Here is a 22,061-nt window from a genome sequence, read left to right as displayed (position 1 = left end):
ATTTTTTCCAAGTCTTCTATATAAGCATACATTAATTTTTTAATAAGTAAAAGTTATTAAATTATATTTCCTTAAAATTAAAAAAAAAAAACACTAGCTGAGTGTTCTAGTCTGCTAGCTGTCAGAATGCAAAATACCTGAAACAGAATGGCATTTAAAAAGGGGAATTTAATAAGTTGCTAGTTTACAGTTCTAAGGCCGAGAAAATGTGCCAGTTAAAACAAGTCTATAGAAATGTCCAATCAAAGGCATCCAGGGAAAGATATTTTGGTTCAAGAAGGCTGATGAAGTTCAGGGTTTCTGTCTCAAGTGGAAGAGCACATGGTGAACATGGTCAGAGTTTCTCTCTCATTTGAAAGGGCACATGGTGAACATGGTATCATCTGCTACCTTCTTCTCCTGGCTTCCTGTTTCATGAAGCTCCCCAGGAGGCATTTTCTTTCTTCATCTCCAAAGGTCACTGGCTGGTGGACTCTGCTTCTTTTGCTATGTCATTCTGCTCTGCTCTCTCTGAATTGCTTATTCTCCAAAATGTTTCCTCTTTATAGGACTCCAGAGACTTATGAAGACCCATTCCAATGGGTGGAGACATGTCGTCACCTAATCCAGCTTAACAACCACTCTTGACTAAACAACATCTCCAGGGAGATGATCTGATTACAGTTTCAAACATACAGTATTGAATAGGGATTATTCTGCTTTTACAAAATGGGATTTTGATTAAAACATGGCTTTTCTAGGGTCCACACATCCTTTCAAACAGCACACTGAATAAAACCAAGATTACCTGTATCCAACTAGTTATGGTAAAGCAATTATCTTGTTAAAAAGAAGTAGTTCAATACTCTAAGGATCTTAGTGACCTAAATTTAACAAATTACTGCTGAGCCATTTGTATTTGGCCCATGTAGCACAGTTTGTATTAAATTCTGACAAGAGTAAAAAAAAAAATCATGATCTATGAAATAAAAATAAAAATTTAGGTACATGCCTTTAAATAAAGTCAGGCATGCAATCACTATTCTTATAAGGATTAAGGACCCTTGGAGACTATTTTTAGGGAAACAAGTTCCAAAAGAATTATCTTACATTCTTATATATTATAACTTAAGCTTGGCTTCTAGCTTCTTTGCTTATTTGACATTTAAAGGTGAAAAACAAATATGCCAATAGAAAAAATCATCAGTAATTAAAACCAAGAATAAATATCAACTACATGACAGAAAACTGACATGTTACACTTAAAGAATCAAAAAATGCACTTCAATGGAATGTTATCGTAAATGGATGTCTGCCTTGTTTATAAAATAGAGTTTAACCCATGAGATAATGGAAAAAAATTCTAGAAGTCCCCCACTGACAGCCATAACCTGAATTGTAAAGAATTGGATGTAAATATAAATTAAGAGGTGAGATAAGTAAGAAGGACAATCAAGTGGACTTTTGATTCACTTTCTAAATCTTTAGCATCTGGAGCCCACCATGGTGAGAGACTTTGAAGTTGCTCAGTAGACAGATTCCAACCTTGGAAGCAGAGGCTTCCTGAACCCCAGTGCAAGACAACCAGAATATCCATAGAATATACCTTCCCAGGGTCATCACTGAAAAATATGAACATAAGGTTGATTCCCAACTGTGATTGTGATTATCATGAAGTCATCACAATCAGCTTGCTGACTATTAGAAATGCATGAGAATGTGGGATTAACAATGAAGAAGTGAATTAACATTGAAGAGAAAATATGATACATTGTTTAAGAGACCATATTAAGGCAGCACAAGAAAAATGATGGTATTTTAGGAAAACATGAATGACCTATAATCATGAGAAAAACTTTTAAAGTTTCTAAATAATCTTCTTATTATGATTTCATTAGAATTGGTATACCTGAGTCATTTTTATGTTAAGCAAAATAACTCAGAGGATAGAAAATGAAAGTACATATTGAGATTAATTTAATAAGGCAAATTTTACTCGGACTTTCAAACCAGAAAAGAATTTATTAAAACAAAACTAAAGACTCAGTCCACCTTTTTGTCAAAATTACTCAAAATCAAAAACAAATTATCCTTTTTCACTGATTATAGGATTTTTCTATATAAAAAGTCACAAAGAATCGCCAAAACATCTCTTGAAACTAATAAGTGATTATAACAAGGTGACAGGAAACACGTTCATATACAAAAAAAATTGCCTTCATTTATAAAAATAAGGAAGATTTGGAATCTGAAATAAAAACAAAGACACTATTTACCTTGGCGCCAAAAAAGATATAACTTAGGTATAAATCTAACAAATATGCAAAAGATCTAAATGAGCCCAAGTCCAAAATTCTAATGAAAGAAATCAAAGATCTATATAAATGGAGGGATATCCCATATCCATGGACGGGAAGCTTACATATTTCAAAGTGTAAATTCTTTCCAACTTGATCTATAGATTCAGTGCAATCACAATCAAAATGCAGACAAGCCACTTGGTGAATAACAACAAACTGATTCCAAAGTTTATACATACTGACAAAAGACCCAGAACATCCAGCACAATTCTAAAGAACAAAGTCAGGGGACTGACACTAAATGACTTCACTACTTACTGTAAAGCAACAATGATTAAGACAGTGTGGTATTGGCAGAAGACTAATAGTGCAATGAAACACAATAGAGATCCCAGAAATAGATTCATAGAAGTATAGCCAACTGATTTTTGACAATGCATGAAGACAATGCAATGAAGAAAGATTAGTGTTTTAAACAGATTCAAGCTAGAAGAACTAAACATCCACATTAAAAAAAAATCTACACAAACTTTACTTCTTCCACATAAAATTAAATGTAAAAATAAAATGGGTCATAGACCTAATGTAAAATACAAAATTATACAATTTCTAGAAACAATATTGGAGAAAATCTAACTGACTTCGGGTTTGACAATGACTTCTTAGATACAACACCAAAGCACAAGCAATGAAATTTTAAAGAAAAGGTATGTTGTACTTCATAAAACTTGAAAACTTGTATTCTGCGAAACACACTGTTAAAGGAATTAAAACAGAAACAATAGAACTGGAGAAAATACATATCTGACAAAGAACTTGTTTCTGAAATATACAAACAACTCTTAAAGCTCAACAATAAGAAAACAGACAACAATCTGTTGGAAAAAGATCAAATAAATGCCTCAATGAAGATATATGGATGGCAAATAAACATATGAAAAGTTGCTCAAAATCATCTGAAGTTAAATAATTGCAAATGTCAAGAACAATATGATACTACTACCCATTTCTTACAATAGCTAAATTAAAAAAATAAACAGACATATCACTGAAACAATAAATGCTGATGAGGATGTAGAGCATAGGAACTCTTAATAATTGCTGGCGGAAATAAAGAATGGCATTTTATAAGTATCACTATGCAAGACAGTTTGAGAATTTTTTACAAAGCTAAACATAACCTTACCATATAATCCAGCAACCATGCTCTTAGCTACTTAACTAAATGAGTTGTAAACTGCCCACACTAAAACCTGCACCTGAATATCCATAGTAGTTTCATTTATAATGGCCAAAAATTAGAAACAGACAAGATGTTCTTTAATAGGTGAACTGATCAACTGTGGTAAATTCAAACAATGGAATATTACTAAAGAATAAAAAAAACAATGAACTAAGCTGGGGAACTGTGGGAAAATGGTAAAGTGGGGAACTTACAGGAACCAGTCCCTCCACCTGAACACCTATTAATCCAGATCAATGGAATTGAATTGAGAGCTAAGAAATCGACCCTCGCATTTTTGGCCAACTGATTTTCGACAAAGGGGCAAACGCCATTCAATTTGCAAGGAACAGTCTTTTCAGCAAATGGTGCCAGGAAAACTGAATCTCTATATGCAAAAGAATGAAGGTGGATCCTACCTCATACCATACACAAAAATCAGCTCAAAATAGATCAAGGATTTAAATATAAGAGCCAGAATATCAAACATTCAGGAAAAAAAATGTAGGGAAGCATCTTCAGGACCTAGTGTTAGGCAATGGTTTCTTAGACATTATACCCAAAGCACAAGAAACAAATGAAAAAATAGATACATAGGACTTCATCAAAACTAAAACTTTTTGTGCTTCAAAGGATTTTATCCTGAAAATAAAACAACAACCTACACAGCCTGAAGAAAATATTTGGAAACCATGTATCTGATAAGTGCATAATTTCCAGAATTTATAAGAAATCCTTCAACTCAACAACAAGAAGACAAGTAGTTCAATTAAAAAATGAGCAAAATAACTGAATAGTCATTTCTCCAAAGAAGATATGCAAATGGCCAAAAAGCACATGAAAACATGCTCATCATCACCTTCAATTAGGGGTATGCAAATTAAAAGTACAATGAGATACCATTTCACACCCACTGGAATGGCTACACTAAAAAAAAACAAAACAGAAAATAACTAGTGCTGGAGAGGATACAGAAAAAAATAATTCACTGCTGATAGGAACATAAAATGGTGCAGATGCTCTGGAATACAGTTTGGCAGTTGTTCAGAAAGTTAAATCCACAATTATTATATGACCTGGCAATCCTAATTCTAGGGATATAGCCCTCAAACATCAAAATAAGTGCTTGAACAGATATTTGCATGCTCATGTATTTGCACACCGATGTTCATAGCAGCATTATTCACAATGGTCAAAGGATGGACATCCCAAGTGTCAATCAACTGATGAATGGATAAACAAAATGTGGTATAGGCGTGTAACAGAATATTATTCAGTTGTATAAAAAGGGAATGAGGTTCTGATCTATGCAGCAACATTGCTGAACCTTGAAGGCACCGCATTGAGTGAAATAAGCCAGGCATAAAAGGAAAAATATTGTATGATTTCACTATTATGAAGTAATTAGAAGAAGCATTCACCATAGAGTAAGTGTGAAAAGCTACTTACAATATGATTTCAACTGTATGCGAGTCTAGAAAAGCCAAAACTACAGAGACAATAAGAGATCAATGGTTGCCAAGGATTCAAGGGGAAGGAGGGAGGGATAAATAGGTGGCCCACAGGACAGTTTTAGGGCAGTGAAACTATTTTGTATGATACTGTAATATGGAAACGTGATAATATGAATTTTTCAAAACCTATGGGCCCATACAAGACAAAAAGTGGGCACTAATGTAAACTATAGACTTTGGTTACTAAGAATATATCAATATTGGCTCATCAATTCTAATAAATGTACTACAAAATTGCAAGATGATAATGAGAGAGGAAGCTGAAAGTGGAAGGAGGGACATACGGAAACTCTAGTTTTTTTTTTTTTTTTTACATGGGCAGGCACCGACAATGGAACCCGGTCCTCTGGCATGGCAGGCAAGTATTCTTGCCTGCTGAGCCACTGTGGTCCGCCCTCTAGGTACTTTTTGGTGGCAATTTTTTGTAAACCTAAAACTACTTTTAAAATAAGATCTGTCAGGGAAAAAAAAAAGTCTCTTTGGCCATGGTGGCTCAGTGGCAGAATTCTCGCCTGACATGCAGGAGATCTGGGTTCGATTCCCAGTGCTTGCCCACGCAAATAAATAAATAAATAAAATCTATTAATTAATACAAATCCAAACATAACAAAACTTTAACTGAATCAAGGTTCCTATCAAAAGACTATCAGATAATGAGCAATTATTTGAAGATTCTTTTCTCATATCTTATATATCTAAAGTAAATTGCTTTTTAAATACAATGAAGCGTAGAAGAGATTTCCATGACTTAGGGATAAATGAAAAGTTAAAATTTAAAGGCAATAGCTTTGCTATAAACAAAAAGATTAGATAGAGAGTTAAGGTGAAAAAATATCTCACTATCATACAATGAAAACGGAATTTCAACTAGAAGTATGAAAGGCCTTTAAAGTTAAATCTTTTTTTAGGGGCATAAGCAGCATTAATAATTAAAATAATTTAATTTTTCTAAAATAAGTTATCAATATAATATGCAAATCCCCAAAAAGACTTTTTTTTAGAATTCTAAATAATGATTACAAATTCTTTCTTCCACAAATTAATTTAGGAGAGCAATGAAATTGTTGAAGAGAGAGAGAAGTTGAGAGAGAGAGAGAGAGAGAGAGAGAGAGAGAGTGGATAGAGAAAGAGGTATACAAGGTAAAGTGAGAGAACAAGATAGAATGAGAGAGAAAGACAAGCCATGATTGGATCCTCACTCAAACAAGTTTTCCCACCAGTCTTAATCTGGGGAGTGTGTGTGCATGTCTATAAATTTATACTGGGGAATTTTACTATACAGAAGATCCCATAAGACAGCTTTTGTTGCTATAACCTGTAGAATTATCTTGAACCACTAAAGAGTCTTTAATTTTAATTGATTGTTTTGCTTGATAATGATATTCTGCTAATACTAGATTACTTGACATCTCCTTATCTCTAAAATATAATCGTACAATGGCTTTTTAATTTCTTCTCTGAGATTCCTGCATACATGAAGGTATAGAAGTCCTTCTTTTGTTGGCTTTTTTATTCAAGCAAAAAGTTTAAAGGTTTTTGTCTTATTTCATTTGCATCCTCTTTCTCCTTCTTTTTCACACTGACAGCTGAATGTCCCTTCTCCCTTTTCATCATTGCTCCTCCCTTACAGGGACTAAGGGTGTTCTGTGGTCTCTTGACAGAGAAGGACATGATGACAATAATTGTTTTAATCATTATTAAACAGTAAAGCGGGTCCTATCAGGTTCCTGATGGCATGTTAAAGTGTTTTATATTTTCACATGTGTCTACACTAGAGAAGAAACAATAGTGACTTGTGCAGGTTCCCAATATGATATCTATGTAAATACACATTCTCACTGATTGCCTACTATGTACCTACCTGGTTTTACATTTGAGATAATATGTCTTGCTCTAGTTTTCTGGCAGGCTAAAAAAATGATGTCTTTCTTCTGAGGCTGCAATGGGATGGTGATATTATTTCTTCCCTTTCCTTTGGTGATTTCAATTTGGTTGTAGCCTTTTCTGGTATAATTCCAACTGGAATTCTAGTAGCTAGCATGGAAAAAAAAGTACAGACCTGTATACTTTCAACATTATAATTAGGGAAATAAAAAGGACAAAATAGAATTTTAATTAAGCAATATATGAAATGAAACCTGAAACGTTCTTTTGGTTCAGGATACGAGTTTGTTGACAAAAGAAAAAAATCTTGTCCTAACTTTGTTTAGTAGAATAAAAGTATGTCCACATCTAACCTAGGCAAAGAGGGTTAAGCTCACAGTTCAATAGAAGACCACTTTGTTTCCTAGTTAAAGCCTCAAACTAGTAAAGACTATCTGATTGCAGTTAATGTTGTCTTCTGTCCTTAAGTATCTTAAGAAAGATGTGGGAAGCCATAGCACAGAATTCGTTGATGATTCAGAGCTCATGCAAGCAGCATCCTTGGCCATATGTCGGTGTTCATCATCCAGGTCCATGTTACAAAAATCATGAAAGCAAAGGGACTACAAAATATATTTTAATGTTTAATATCTTTATAGAGTGGGGCTATTAAATATATGGCTGCATTATATGTTGCAAATTGTTTTCCTTTATATTTAGTTTATATCTTTAATATAAAGCTTTTAAGATACATATTATGTAGCCCCTTTGCTTTCATGGTTTCTATAATGTGGGCATGGATGAGTGAAGAATGAGATATGGCCAAGGATGCTGCTTGCATGAGCTCTGAAACATCACTGAATTCTGTGCTCCATGCAATCTGATTCGCTTTTAAATTTTTTATCTCTAACCTTGGATACGTGTCATAGTCACCCCATTAATAACCTATTTTCTAATTTTTATTTATATTGTATAATAACTATACATTGTATGAAAAACTAGCAAATTGGCAATAATAGTTTTCTCTAAATTTTTAGACAGGAACTTATGCAAGTCTATATCATTATATGCCATCATTTAAGAATTCTTATACTGGTCTTAGCTCTTCCTTGTTAAGTTTTTTACATTTTTATAAATAATTGTTTGATGTTTAAATTTTCATCATTTCTATTTAATTTATTGATTATTTATTGATGCATTTTTATAAATTCCCAATATATGGTAAGTTCTAATTAATTATAGAAGTTTGTTGGTCTGTTCTTTTCTACTTTCCAAATAACAATTTTAACATGATCAAATAATGACAATGCTAATTCCTGAAAATTTTACTTGACTTTTATGTCTAATTTTTCATAGCATGTTGCATTGGTAAAATATAAAACAAAATATCAAAGTGGTGATAGTGGTGCTGGAAGGAGGTCATGATTTGATTTTTAAATGAGAATGTACCAATTTTCAGAAATTAATTTTCATTGCTTATCTAGTAAATATTTATGGAATATCTCCTAGGCATTGTGTCAGGCAGCAATATTTTTTTTTCTGAAATTGAAAAGAAAATTACTCATTGAATTGAAGTGTCCTTCTATTTCATGTCTATCATGGATTTTGTATTGGAGATAGAAGTTCACTATTGTTTTGGGCCTTCAGTTAAGTTGATTGATAATTAGAGTGATTGTCACCTCTCACTTAGTTATGTAATTGATTACATTAAAGTAATTTTAAATATTAAAATACCCTGTGTTATTACAGCAAGATCAGTCATAATAATTACAATTTAGTAATTGCTAGAGTTTCTTTGATTACATGGATATGTAAGGTTGTCCAGTTGTGACATTTTCTATGTAAAATTAGGTTCTATAGACTATGTATGATGACATATAAATATTTTTAAAGTGCACACACATGTACACACACAGATGTTTATACCAACATATTAAAATAAGTGGTTGCTCTGAGAAGTAGCATTTCCATTTATCTTATCCTTATAATGTTTGTATTTACTAAAGTTATCCAAACAGGCATATATTGCTCTCAAAATTATTTCTTAGCCCATTAAAAAGCCAATAACCTCTCACAAAAAAAAAAGCCAATAACTTCAGTTAAAAATATGGCCAGATGATATGAACAGAAATTCACAAAAATGTGAGCTCCAAAATGTAAATATAAATATATGAATCTGTTTAAATTCCTTAATAATAAGATGTTCCTGTATCTAATTAAGGGTGTCTTTAAACATTAATGTTAAATGTTAGCAAGACTTTTGCTAAAATTAAAAATCTTTCACACCTTATTTATATCTAATGAAGAATCTTTAGTAACATATATACCATTTGATTACAATAATTGCCTTACCATAGATGCATTTTTAAGATTTACCATCAGAGTTTTATTTATGATAGGGAAAATAAAAAACTACCTAAATGCCAAAAATAGGAGATTGGCTATTTTAATTAAAGTACATATACACGGTGAAATAATATTAATTTTAGAATATAAACATATTCAGTCATATTAGGAAATGTTTGCAATAAAATTTTAAGTAAAAATGATAGTGTTTAATATATTTTCACAGTTATGGTTGAGATATAATCTATAATGAATATATATTACATTTACTCATTATTTGTCCATGAGGAGTAGATTTAAGGAATCTTTCTTCTAGATCTTTCTATTTTTCTTCTGTTGCCTATAATTAATACATGCAATTTTTATGATTGGAAAAATGCATTTTTTTTCACTGAGTTTTAAACTCAGTCCATAATTTAACTTTCTTTGTGCTTTGCTGATCCCTCATCCACACTTCTCAATTCCTTTTGTATTTGCTATTTCTTTGTTCACTTTTATACATGATGAAATGACATGATGGGAGAAGGTATGTGGAAGCAGTCTGTAAAATGAAGGGCTGAAATAATTTTAGGAGAATTATCTTTTCAGTTCTCAACTCTCAGAGTGCTCCCTATGAAGTTAAATTGATTTTGTTCTATGTCTCCTTTCCTTCTGCATTAGGGTATTCCTGACTGATGTCAGATATCCATTTTTATCATTATTATTAAGAATGAAGCAACTCTGCAAAAGTGCATTTTTAAAACAGGGTCTTTTCACAGAATCATATCCTAAAACCTTAAACATTTGAAGCTCAGTGGATAGCCCTATACAACCTCACATTTAACTGGTGATCTCAAGAAGTGTCACTTATCAGGTTAGCACAATTTAAGAAAACAATTCTAATGTGACATAAATTCTTTCCTTAAACATTGTTATTTAACCTTTGACTATTACAGGATTCAAAATTATAAAATATGTAAAGATGTAAATACCTGTCAGCCAACAGTTCCTTCTGCACAAGCAACTCTTTTGACTTCTTATTTATGCTTCCAGACATACTGACCATTTAGAAGCAAATTCAAAGAAATAGTCTTTTTTTCCTCTTCCAACAGAAATGATAACATAATATAAACAAAATTCTGTATTTTGCTTCCCCCCAAAATGATTAATATCTTGACTGTATTTTCACATCTTTATGTAACGAGTTTCCTTATTCTGACATGCATACAATTCCATTGACTAACGGATTCCCTTTTTCATGGGCATTTAAATTGTGATTGTGTTTTTGACTCAGAAGCAATGATACAATAAGTTTTAGTTTATGCATTGCTGCACATGTGTACATGTATCTTAAAAATAAATTTTAGAAATGTAATTGTTGGGTTTTATGTTTTGTACATTTTAACAAATAGCCATCCACAGAAATCCACCATGTATAGTCTCACTGCCTCCATTCACTGTATAACCCACACTCTTTTCCCTGCATATTCCAACATTAAGGTACCTGCTGTCTGATTGGAGACAAATGGTATACCAGGAAAACTTCCTTTCTTGTTCACATTTTTTTGATTTTTCTACTAATTATTTTTCAAATAAATTAATAGATATAAAATAAAGAAGTTAGCCCTTTGTGTTAGACATTAACAGTAATTTTTCTGAATTAGTCTTTTGACTCTCAGCTTGTTTATGATATTTTTTCCATGTAGATTTAGTCAGACAATGGAAATTAATCAATATTTAATTACAGATTATTAACTTGGGTCATAATTAGAAAGCTCCTCCTCAACCTGAAGTTGTAAAATGTTTCCATGACTTCTCTCATTTTAATGGTTAACTTTCACAATTTAAATAATTGCATTTGAAATTTTTCATCAATCAAGTTGGGAAACTTTTCTTCCAAATGACTTCTCATTTGACCCAACGCTATTATCAGTAAATTATATTTTGTTCACTGATTCAAATGCCACTTTTATTGTACTCTAAGAGCTTACAATTATTTGTGTCTGGTTATAATCTGTTATTTTCCCCCATTGATTGGTACCATGTACATGCACTATACTAGCCTTCTTTAGTTTCTGGGAGTTTTAAAGCTCACAAGCTTCATTAATTTTATATTTTGTCATTTTTAATTTTTGTTGTTATTGTATAAATGGTCTTTCTTCTACTAAATATGTCAACTATACATTTGTTAATGATAAAAAGGTTACTTATTTCTGTCTACTGTGCACATCACAATCTAATTTAAATCATTCCCTGTTTGATAGTTTTTTAGTTTTTAATTCTTAGATTTGTAACATGTTATCTGCAAGTAGTGATAAATTTATCTTTCCTTTCCAATTTATATAGTCTACATTTTCTTCTGATTGCTTGACTAATACCTCCAGAACAGTGTTTGATGATAGGAATGGTGTGCCAGTTTGAAAGTATTATGTATCCTAGAAAAGCCATCCACTCTTGTGCGAGCAGTTATTTCTTTTAATCCTGATTCAGTGCTGTAGATTGGAACATCGATTAGATTATCTCCATGGAGATGTAGCCCCAATTGTGGGTGTGATTTTTTTATTAGATGGAGATGTGAGTAAATCTATTCCACGTGAGTCTTGATTAGTTTACTGGAATACTTTAAAAGAGGAAACATTTTGGAGAGAGCCAGAAACAAGAAATGACAGAAGCTTTAGAGCCAACGGAGAGAGCAGATGTAAACGCTTGGAGAACAGTTGCTTCACAAAAGAGAGACAGGGTATTTCGATATGCTTGGAGCCCAGCAGACATCACCATGAGATGTTAAACAAGCAAAAACATAGAGAGAGCCAAGAGATGAAAGCCAACCCCTGAGAAGCAAAGTGAGGAACCCCACATGGACAGAGACTGAAAGCAATGAAGCCCAGGAGCAAGAAACCATCAGATGCCAGCCAAGAGGATGCCCAGCTAACGGAGGTGTTCCAGACCCATCAGCCTTTCTTGAGTCAAGATAACCTTTTGTTGGTGCCTAAATTTGAACACTTTCACTTCCTTGGAAAAGTAAACCTGTAACTTAATAAATCCCCCTTTTTAAAAGCCACTCCAATTCTGGTAGCTTGCAAACTAACACAGATGGTAAGAGAAATTATTTTAGTGTTCTAGACTTTAGTACAGAAGCTCCAACTGCAACCCCCATTAAGCTTGATGGTGGGTTATTGGCTGATTATTGGATTCTATCATATTAAGGTAACATAAGATTACATTTTGATATGTTTCTTATCATATCAAATATGGAAAAATCCGTATCAAATATGGAAAATTTTCTTAACTACAAATTCAATGAACAGTAGAAGAAAAAAGAAGCAAATTAGATTAAGTCAAAATTAAGATTATCCGTTCACTTAAAAGACTATTTACAGTGCAAAAAGGCAAGTCACAAGTCACAGAGTAGAAGATAAAAGGGAAGAAATAGGGTCTTTGCAGATGTAAGAGTTAAGTTAAGGTGAGGTCATACTAGATTTGGGTGGTCCTAAATCCAGGGACTGGTGTCCTTTTAAGAAGAAGAGAGAAAGCAGAGGGATCGAGACATACAGAGACAATAAGGTCATGTGGAGACAGAAGCATAGACTGGGCTGATGCAGCTACAAGTCAGAGAAAGGATTACCAGGAGCTACCAAAAGCTAGAAGAGGCAAGGGAATTTTTTACACTAGAGTCTTTGGAGGGATCCTGGCACTATTGATACCTTGATTTCAGACTTTTAACCTCCAGAACTTTGAGAAAGAAAATTTCTGTTGTTTTAAGGCACCCAGTTTTTCTTGTTTTGTTACGCCAGCCCTAAGAAATTAATACAGACTCCTGTTCAGAATATTGTAATAAACTTTAACAAATTAGTGAGAAACAGACAACTGAATATAAGAAGTGAGCTAGAAACTTGAGCAGGCATTTCAGCAAAGATCATACTCAAATGACCAATAAATATGAAAAGGTGCCTAACCTCTTAGTCATCAGGAAAATACAAATTAAAAGCATAGTATATGATTATACATTCCTGAGAATGGCTGAAATTTAAAAGACTGACAATATTAGGCAGTGGCATATTGTGTCATAAATGGAAACTCATCTTGTGCTAGAAAAAATATATACAGGTAAAAACAACAAACTTGGAAAACAAAATATCTATAGAAATTGAACACATGCATATCATGTGACTCAGCAATTTCACCTACTTTTCCTAATATTACACTAAAAGAAATTCATATAGTTATGCAATAAGAGGCATGGATTAGAAGGTTCATGCCTTGATATTTATTATAACTAGTAGGAGGAAACTATATGAATAGCCATCAACATTAAAATGGACAATTGCCATTTATTGATAAGAAAAATGTGCAGCAATAACAAGGAGAGAAGTTGTGCTGCTTATAACAGTAGTTTGAATCCTGCAAACATACAGGTCAGACAAATATGCCAGGCACAAAAGAATACAGACATACGTATATCTAATTTTTATAGATTTTTTTTAAATAGGCAAACTAAGCTCTAGTATTACAGTTCAAATAATAGTTTATTTGGAGACCGAAAAGGAGTCAGTGTTTGGAACTGGTTACAAGCACGAATTTGGGGGTACTGGCTATATTGTTATATTTCTCAGTCTAAGTGGTGATTGCACAAGTGTTCAATATGTGATAATTCATTGAGCTTTAAGTCCATGTTTTATGAAACTGCATTTATGTTTCAATTTTAGGGAAATAATCTTTTTTAACCTCTCAGTTATATTTCAGTTTTAAAGAAATTGTCTCAATCTTGACTACTGAGGGAACATTTTCCTAAACCTATGCATACCTTCCAATATGTAGATTTGTCTTCAATTTGAAAAAAAAATCGTGGCTATATATGTTTAAACATTTGTTCAACTTTTTAAAATCTGGGTTTATGCTTCACACATTCCAGAATTCCTATGTTGGCTCCGACTTACTTGTATTTAATTTTGTCCACAATGATTTTAAATGTCTATTTCCTTTTAATATTTTTTTCACAGCTAATCCTTACTGTCTTTATTAAGTCTTTCATAGTGTCTATTCTCCTTTTGATTTTCTTTCCCCTTTGCTTCCATTTAGGTGTTTAATTTTTTTCCTATTTCTCCGTATTTTACCAACTTCTCCTGAATATTTTCTTTGCATTTTTCCCTTGATTTCTTTTATATTGTACCTCATGTATGCAATGGTTTCATCATTAATAAATTTGAGATACTAAGTTTGGTTTAAATTTTCATCTATGTTTTGAATGTGTTCTTACTGTCATCTGCCTATATTTTCCCATTTTCTAGTATTGTTTATATAGAAGCTTTTTTAGCTCTTTTTAATTTATGCCATATATATATATATATATATATATATTTAAAATAAGTATATTTTTCCTGTTCCAGGTCTTTGGAAGAGATTCTTAGAGGACAAAGGGCATAAGCACAAGGCTAGCATTGCAGGTTGCCCAGTTTTCACAATGTAACGTCTGTCTTATTCTTTATTTTTTTTTCTGCAAATGTGACTTGGTTGTACACAGGGACAAAATATGGGTGTTAGTGTACCTCGACCACCAGAACATATGCTTTTATTATTTCATTCTGTTTATTTGTTCAAATTTTAGGTCCCGCACTTTCAAGTTTCTTACTGAAAACAGCAGATACAGGGTTCTTGACTCTAGTTGGGGCTTCTACCTTTAAGAAATGCATTTCTGCTGGCTCCATCTTCTCTTGGGACTGTCATCACCTCTCTCTCTCTCCAGGTGGCATATGTCTCCTTCCAGGTTCTTTGTACACAGTGTCTCTCTCACCCATGCCCACATGTGCCTTTACTTATTGTCTAAAGACGTCCTGATTCCTCTCATCTGCTATAAATAGGACTATGTTTCCCTTTCTCTTTTGTTCTGGAATAATTTTCAAGAGTTGAAAAGATAAACCTTCATTTGAGCCACTGCACTTAAGCCATATCTCTAAATATATGCATCAGTTTAGATTTGAAAGACTCATGAATGTATCATTGATCTAGTTTCTTAGCTGCCAGAATGCAATATACCAGAAATGAAATGGCTTTTAAAAGGGGGAATTTAATAAGTTGCAAGTGTACAGTTCTAAGGCTGAGAAAATGTCCCAATCAAAACAAATCTATAGAAATGTCCAATCTAAGGCATCCAGGGAAAGATACCTTGGTTCAAGAAGGCCAATGAAGTTCAGGGTTACTCTCTCAAGTGGAAAGGCACATGGCGAGCACAGTCAGGGTTTTTCTCTCATCTGGAAATGCATGTGGCAAACACAGGGTCATCTGTTAGCTTTCTCTCTGGCTTTCTATTTCATGAAGCTCCCCAGGTGGCGTTTTCCTTCTTTATCTCCAAAGGTCGCTGGCTGGTAGACTCTTTGCTTCTCGTGGCTATGTCATTCTCTGCTCTCTCAGAATCTCTCATGGCTTTCTCTTTTGTAGTTCTCTAGCTTTTTCCAAAGTGCTTCTTCTTTTATAGACTCCCAGGAAAGTAATCAGACCCACCTAGAATGGGTGGAGACATTTCTCCACCTAATCCAGTTTAACACCACTCTTGATTGAGTCACATCTCCAGGGAGATGATCTAATTGTCCTTTCAAACATACAGTAGTGAATAGGAATTAAAAGAAACAGCTACCTTTACAAACTAAGATTAGGATTAAAACATGGCTTTTCTAGGGTACATACACCCTTTCAAACCAGCACAGTCATGTCATCAGTAAATCCAACTATCAAAAATGTCTATCAGAAACTATCAAAATGTGTACTTTGATAGCTTATGTCATATAAATAGTGTGACAAACTATACCCCACCTGTAGGCAGACCTGACCTGTGCTATGGCATTTGTAGAATGTATTCCAAGACATCATTCATATGTTATACATTTGACATAGTCTAAAACTACTTGACCTCCACTCTCTACTCCTTACCAACCAACCACCAGTCTGTGGTTCTCTCCAAATCAGTTTATTCCATCTGGGACAGGCTATCTTAAGTCTCAATTTGGGTCAAGAATCTCAATGTTGTACTAATTCCTAATTTAGGTGTGTGCATATAAATGGAGGTTTAGGTAAATTGCACAAGCTGTGGCCTAGGAGGTGTAAATGCAAATATAACATTTTGCAAATATACCCAAATTTCATCTACTCTGGCAAAGTTTATAATCACTTATTCTTTTTAATCAAAAAGGAAAAAAATTCACCATAGATCCACAATCCTAATATAAGCATAGCAAGCATGAAGATGCATTTCTTTCTACTCATGCTTTTATATTAACCTATTTTTGTGGAGTTTATTATATTATTTTTACAAATTTTCTTTTTCATTTAGTATTAACATATATCTTCCACATTCTTCAGTTCTTTATTGTATAATCAACTCAAAAACACGATAAGATCTCACCTATAATGTATAGTAATGTATTTAGCCCTTCCCCTACATGGCATTTAGGAATTTTATAGAATCTTCTGTTCTAGTTGCTAAGGTAATGAATAGATGGCAGCCTCTTTCTTTGTCTTCAGGGTTGCCACCCTGTAAGGCTGGGTGAACTGTTCCTATCTGTTTTACCATGATGCTATCAGCATGTTCTCTGCACAGGATATAGGTCTTGATAAGTCTTTCATCATGTGTCAACCAGAAAGTGAACTCAAATTCAGCTGAATAAATTTTAAAATGATATACGTTATTTAACATATAATTCTATTCTCATCAGGAGAAAAGGCAGAGAAAAATGACCTCTGCCTTTAAGAAAGTATACCAAATACATGCTAAACAATATTTATTCTATGATATTTTCATATTTATCAGGAGAACAGGCATAGAAAAAATGATCTTTGCTCTCTAAAACATAAAAAATATATAAACTAGTATTTTACTGGTACCATTTTAAGTCTTATATAAAATATGTAATGATATAAGTAAGGAAAATATCTTAGTTTTATAAATATTTCAAAATCACTAAGTTCAAATGACTGTAAACTTAAGCTTTCTTGCTTCCACTTATGACACATTCACTATTCCTGTGCTTGAATCTTGATGAATATAAATCTGTTCTTTGTCTTTACTGCTAGATACCAGATATTATATTTTCTTCCTTATTTAATTTCTAAGTGCAAATCTTCCCAGTTGTCCCTGTAATATAAACATTTATGGTCAACACACATACAAAGAGACCTCTTTTAAAAGCTTAGTTTTAGTCAGGGCAATGGAAACAAAACCCACAGTATAATACTATTTTGCACTCACAAAGCAAAGATATACCTTAAATCCATGTTGTTAAAGATTACATAGTGTTTTAGTTTCCCAGGTGCTAAAGCAAATATCATCCAATGGGTTGGTTTAACAACAGGAATTCATTGGTTTACTGTTTCAGAGGCTAGAGAGCTTGCTTCCTCCTGGGGCAGTATCTTCTGGAGGGTTCTCAGTTTTTCTGTCACATGGCACTCCTTTCTCTGCTGGGTTCAATTGACTTCCAACTTTGGCTGCTGCTCAAAATGCAACTGACATTTCCAATGCCCAATTTCTTTTGTTTATAAGAACTTCAGCCACCTTGGATTAAGACCCACCCTCATTCAGTGTGACCACACCTTAATTGATATTATCTTTGAAGGTCCTATCTACAAATGGATTTACACACACAGGAGCATAAGTTGGGACCTGAACTTTTTGGGGGAACATGATTCAACTCCCAACATGTGGACTGATAGAATCACTTATGATAGCCTTTTGAAACTATTTAGCATCACCTAATAAAATTAAATTTCACACACCCTGTAAAACAGCAATGCCACTCCTAGGTGAATATCAAAGAAAAATTCCTGCATATTTGTCCCAATTATGGCAATGCTTATAGTGGAACTATTTAAAATAGATAAAAATATGGGAAACAACCCAAATGCCCATCAACTGCACAGTATGTTATTAAATTGTTATTTATGGCACTTATACAACAGAATAACATGTTCCATTCAAAATCATGAACTACATCTTCATGCAACAATACTGATAAACAACTTTGCAATATGAAGTTGAATTAAAAGGTCCAGAAAATCATACATATAGCACAGTACCCTTTTGATAAAATTTTAAATACAATTAAAGCTGAATTACATATTATCAGGCAAATGTATCTATATATGTTACTGTGTATATGAATATATGTACATATGTCTCAAAGAAGTTAAAAATACAAATTTGGGGATATAAGTGACTAGGTGGAAGCAGATGAGGAAATTAGCCTCTCAATAATCTATAAAATTGCATGTCACATAACCAAACAGTTGAAATGGCTTAATGATATAAGAAATTCTCAGTATTTTATTTCCCTGTATAGTCACTGTGTTCCCTTTACAAATAGTCAATATTTCAGATTCCTGAGAAATACTGTAACCCTTTTAGAGATCCTAAATGTTTAACAAGACAAACACAGGAACTTCTTTTAATTATATATCATCATTATCCCTCCCAACGATCTTTTTAAGATTTCTAAACAGTGCTAACTTCCCCCTCACTTATTAAGTCACAAGGAGAATCGTCCCCTTGCATCACAAAGCCTCTATTCCATTGACCCTAAGACAAACTGCAGAAGTTCACCTGATCCAGGCATAAAACAAGACTTGTCATTCTTATGTATTGAGGAAATGGTGTGTGATGATCCCCAGTCTCTGCCTGATTAGCACTCTTGCCTGCACCAATTTATACAATGCAGTTTGCAACTATGTATACATGTGCCTATTTATGGATGGCATGTATGTGTGCATAATTATATGTAATAATTCTGATCTTGGTTCTCTTTTCCACCACAGCAAAGTATAATAAGATATGGGTGAAGTATATACATTGATATAAATATTTTCGAAATGTGCTATTTTATCAGTTAAGTGATGAATATACAAGGATTCATTATTAAAGATAATTGGATAAATATAGAAAACAGAATAAATCTTGGAAAATTTAAAAAATAAATAAGTGAGAGAAGAGCATAGATAGATTATAGATGACAGATTCTCTTGGACTAATAATTAGGATTAACCCAAACTATGCATGTGAGTTCTCTAATTAATAATCATTTCACACACATTTCTAGTGTTCTGATTTACGTAAAGTACTTTATGTAAAGATAAATATATTCCATATGTTCTAGTTAAAAATACAGTGGGGGACAAATAATTTTAAAAATATAATTATGATACTATGTGGTTTTAACAGTTAAGTTATTTTCAAGGAGACTCATTTGTCAGCCAACATTTCTTTCTAAAGATGGAAAGATTCTAGATTATTTAGCTCCAGAACATCAGTGAGTTTCTGGAAAATTGATCTTTTTTCAACATATCTGGACATTTACTTTATCAACACAAAATTTAAAGTACAAAACTATTTCAAAAATCATAAAAACTTTTCTCATTCATTTTATTCTATTCTATGTTGAGCAAAATTATTGAAGCACTTGTCATTTCAGGAAATCTATAACCATTTTCATTGAAAGGAAAGTATAAAATAATTAAAATAATTAAAGGTGACCTAAATTATAAACTATAGGTTAAGTGAGAAGTAAATATAAGAAAAAGTCACCTAATGTCAATTTAAATTAATAAAACTGTTAGCTAGGAATAATTAACTTTCTCTCTCCCCATAGAAGATATTATGCATCATTGTCTTGGTTTATATAGCAAAGTGGAGAAAATGTAGACAAAGTGTGTTTACATTTGTCCAAGATCCTGCTGTGCTTTATGTGGAATACTGTGGTAGACAGAATAATGACCTGTCAAGGATGCCCATGTGTTAAGCCCTAGAACCTGTGAATATGTTGCTTTACATTGAAAAAAAGACTTTGCAGATGTGATAATGGTTAAGAACCATCAGATTGGAGGACTGAGTTATATATTTTGGCAAACACATGGTCTCAATTTTAGTCTGCATTTCTATGAGTGTGAACCCATTGCAAATAGGACCTTTGAAGATGATCTTTTTAGTGGGGGTGTAGCCAATTGAATCAGAGTGGACCTTAATCTCTATTAATGGATTTCTTATAAAGAGAACCCAGAAGTCAAAGCAGCCAGAAAGGAGAGGCTATAGCCATGTGGTGAGAAGCAGAGAAACAAGCCAAGGAATCCTAAGGATTGTTATTAGACAGCACCAGCATGTTAAGAAAGCAAGCTCTGCTGTTATATTCATTTTTAATTTCTTCTAACCTCAAATCTTTGAGCCAATAAATTGCTGTTGTTAATACAAACCCAGTTTGCTTCTGGCAAACTAAATGAGCAGTCATCCTATATTATCTGGAAGGGACTAAACTAATCACATGAATCCTTAAAAGATGGACCTTTCCCAGCTGAATTCAGAGTGAGAGTGATGTGGCTATAGAATAATGATTAAAGAACTAGAGACATGGTCGTGTAAAAAGAAGTTGACTCATGATTGGCTTTGATGATGGAGGAATAGAGCCACAAACCATGGAAAACAGTCAGCCTCTAGAAGTTTGAAAAGACAAAGAAACAGATTCTACCCTACAGACTTGAGAAAAGAATGCAGTTCTGCAGATACCTTGATCTTAGCCCGGCGAGACCCATGTCCTTCATGTGGAACTATAACAGAATAAATCTGTGATGCTGTGAACCACTAAGTTTGAAAAATATATATATATATATATATTTGCAGCAAGAGAAAACTAATAGAGGCAGCTCAGGTACTTTTCATTGTTTTTCTTTTTTTTCTATCCCTAACATTGTGAATCTCTTCAATACATAATTTTGCTTTCATTTCCATGATAATTAAGCTAAACCTTAAGGTCAGGTGGCAGATATTTTACCTTTGTCTTCAAGTATTTTATTGTTTGTTTACAAATGGACTGAGTTGGTGATACTTTTACTGAGATTTGGAATGGAAACATACCAAAAAAAGAGAAATAAATAAACAAACAAGTACTCAAACAAATAAAACAATTCAGAAAAATAAAAAAGAACTAAAGAAAAACTCAGTAACTAAGATAACTGAACCAGAAAACTGCTAGGTATATATATAAATATATATATACATGTGTGTGTATGTATGCATATATACATACATATATATTTAAGAAAGTAATTTTATCAATTTTATCAATAATATATAATACTGTATTCTGTTATTGTATATATTCAATAGGACACCAACTTTTAAAAAGTGATGGCAAAATAAAAACAAAATAAAATTTACTAAATCTCAGCAAACAAACCCAAACTCTATTTATGTTTCCTTCAAGTCTTTGTTCATATATATTACAGTAGAAATTGGCCCTGCCCATGTTCTTCGGCTCAGCCAAGAGTTTAACTCTGCTGTGAGTTCGTGTGTTTCGATCCCAGCTCTCTCACTGTTCAAGAAGTATGAGTCAGACATGTGTATTACATTCTATAACATTTCCCTGAGAGGTTAAAATCTGGTTGCTCACTGTGGTGGCAGCTTTAATACTCTTACTTGTTTTCTTCCTTTCCCTCTATTGTTCCCCATTTCATTCCCAAATAATGTAATTTGTACTTCCTGAATAATCAACTTGCACTTGAATCCTGGTGTCAAAGTGTACTATTGGGAGACCCAAAACTGGTGGAGATTGCATTATAAGGCAAGAGCATGGATTTTAACCTAAAAAAACTAGTACATCATCTGTATGATGAAAGGATGTAGAAGTAACCTAAAGGAAGCAACTTCTGAATAAGAGTTGGTTATCTCATGGGACAGATTTTTCTGTATAGTAAATATCATATAACCATTATCTCTGTAGAAACCACGAACAAATGTTGGGTTAGGTATTTTTTTTTTGTAATCATTGTAACGCTAAAATGATCAAATCAGTGTTTGAGCTCATTATAGTATAAGAATATGACTTTTTT

General features: G+C 33.0%; 1 long non-coding RNA gene across 1 annotated transcript in view; it reads right to left on the bottom strand.

Annotated features, from left to right (window-relative positions):
* LOC143684909 (uncharacterized) overlaps positions 1-22,061 on the bottom strand; it is a 54,337-nt gene that overhangs the window by 16,849 nt on the left and 15,427 nt on the right. The window contains exon 2 of the long non-coding RNA XR_013176268.1: positions 6,877-7,049. This is a non-coding gene — a long non-coding RNA (uncharacterized LOC143684909). The remainder of the gene's footprint in view (positions 1-6,876; positions 7,050-22,061) is intronic.

The sequence above is a fragment of the Tamandua tetradactyla genome, chromosome 1, assembly GCF_023851605.1.
Source record: "Tamandua tetradactyla isolate mTamTet1 chromosome 1, mTamTet1.pri, whole genome shotgun sequence".
NCBI lineage: Eukaryota > Metazoa > Chordata > Mammalia > Pilosa > Myrmecophagidae > Tamandua > Tamandua tetradactyla.
Note: the sequence above shows the minus strand (reverse complement) of the source record. Positions and strands in the feature narration are given on the sequence as shown.